This window comes from Aethalodelphis obliquidens, unplaced genomic scaffold (assembly GCF_003676395.1).
Source record: "Aethalodelphis obliquidens isolate GAN/ISIS:26980383/991018 unplaced genomic scaffold, ASM367639v1 scaffold21, whole genome shotgun sequence".
Classification (NCBI taxonomy): domain Eukaryota; kingdom Metazoa; phylum Chordata; class Mammalia; order Artiodactyla; family Delphinidae; genus Aethalodelphis; species Aethalodelphis obliquidens.
Window position 1 is genome coordinate 2,623,647 of NW_020837965.1, and position 2,239 is coordinate 2,625,885.

At 53.5% G+C, this 2,239-nt stretch overlaps 1 pseudogene; it reads right to left on the reverse strand.

Annotated features, from left to right (window-relative positions):
• Positions 1–259: 259 nt before the first annotated feature.
• LOC113627794 (ubiquitin-conjugating enzyme E2 S pseudogene) lies at positions 260–961 on the reverse strand (annotated as a pseudogene).
• Positions 962–2,239: the final 1,278 nt, after the last annotated feature.

Genomic DNA, 2,239 nt, shown 5'->3' on the forward strand with positions numbered 1-2,239 from the left:
CAAGTACTTCACCAGGCATACCTCGGGGACACTGGGGGTTCAGTTCTGGACCACCGCGATAAAGCAAACATAGCAATAAAGTGAGTCAGATGGCTTTTTCGGTTTCCCGGTGCATATAAAAGTTATGTTTACACTATACTGTAGTTCTAGTAAGCGTGCAATAGCATTATGTCTAAAAAACTATGTGCATACCTTAATTTTTTTTTTGCTGCTTTTCCAACTTTATTTAGAAAAACAAATCCAGGTCCCAGTGCCCCAGTGCCCTCCTCCAGCCCAGCCATAATTTAAATAACTTAGAGACAGAGGTGGGGTCAGGTGGGGAGTGGGTGGGAGAGGGAGGGAGGAGAGCCCACTACAGCCGCTGCAGTGCCCGCTTCTTGTCCATCTTTTTCTTGCCTGCCAGCTTCTTATCATGCTCACCCGCGTGCTTCTTGGCCATCGGCCCCTCGGCCCCTCCCCGGGCGTCCAGGAGCCGTGGCGTCGGCGGTGGTGGCCGCAGCCCCGCTGGCCGGGGACCGCCGGCCCCGGCCCTCCCGCCGCTGGGCCCGCCTGCGCCCCGGGGATCTCTGTGAGCAGGCGCGCGCGCGCCGCCCGCCTCCTCCTTGAGGGCAGACGCGGGGTTAGGGTGGATCAGCAGGCACCTGATGGTCAGCAGCACGTGCCAGATGCCCGGCTCAGCTGTCCAGCCCGTCTTGAGCACGTTGACGCAGATCTCACCGTTGGCGCCCACATTTGGGTGGAAGATCTTGGTCAGGAAGTAGCCCTTGTGTGGGGAGGCAGGGAAGTCCTTCCCCAGCAGGAGTTTCATGCGGAATAGGTCTGCGGCGTATGGGGTCCCCTCAGGGCCCTCGATAGTGACCTGCAGGTCAGTGAGGCCCTCCTCGTTGGGAAAGACCTTGATGCCATCAGGTGGCTCAGCTGTCAGTGTCGTTGCCTCCTTGTACACCAGGTGGATGATGTGGGCGGGGCAGGTTCACGACTGCTGCCGGCCAGGGGTGGGTCCCACTGGCCCCCTTTCTGCGCCCTCCGGCCGCCGGCCGGGGTGGGGGTGGGGGTGGGGCGCCCAACCGCTGCCGCTGTGGCCCTAGCGGGGCCCCGGTGGCCCTGCTCTGCTTCCCGCTCCCTCCGAGGCCCGCAGTGACCCTTGCCGTCTGCAGCTCCTCCCACCACCCGCCCACTGGTGCCCGCACTAAGGTACACACCTTAATTTAAAAATACTTTATTGCTAAAATATGCTAGCCATCCTCCGAGCCTTCAGCAAGTCGTAATTTTTTTTGCAGTAGTAACATCAGTGATCACTGATCCCAGATATAATATAATAATGATGAAACAGTTTGAAATATTGTGATAATCACCAAAATGTGACACAAAGACATGAAGTGAGCAAATACTGTTGGAAAAAAATGGTGCCTATAGAGTTGCTAAATACAGGGTTGCCACAAACCTTCAATTTGTTTAAAAAACAAAAACCACAGTACCTGCCTACAAAGTGCAATAAAGCGAGGTATGCCTGTACATGTAGCTTTTCCTGCTGGGACTTAAGCTCCAGAAAATCCACAAGAATGGCTGTATTTCTGAGATACACACGTGGGCAAGGTCTTCAAAATAAAAACAGAACCATGGCACCAAGGTCAGGCTAGGTTTGAATTTTCGTAAGCTCTCCTGGGGAAATAGATGGAGGAACCAGGATGGAAAGCCAAAAAATCCATAGCCAACCTCTACAACAAAATTGGCAAGGAGAAATCCCATGACCCAGATATGAGCGGGCGAGGACGAGCACCCAGTAGCATTAGGCCTGTGTAGTATCAGCAACTGTGCCAGAGGGAGCGCAGACAAGACCAGGTTGCTTCTGATGGCTGGAGCAGCTAGAGACCCTTCAAACCACCAGCAGGTGCTGGCCTGAAAGCGTGACAGGCCAACTTGAAGGAGCAGTGATGCTGGGCGGGGTCTCAGCAGGCCCTGAATAGCAGGGGAGGGTGCCCTGGAGCAGTCTAGACCTCACAACTGTTGAAACTCACAAATGAGAGTTCCTTTTCAGGACAGAACTGCACACAGAGGAGGGACTACTGGTTGGAGTCTTCAAACTGAGGAGGACTGTGACAGCGGGGGCAAAAGAGAGATAAAGTCTAGAATTCTGCGTGGCTCAAGATGGAAGCCGCTATCCATATATGGCTTTTGACATTTAAGCTAACTAAATTTAAATATTTAGTTCTTTTGTTGCATTTGTCATGTTTCAAAT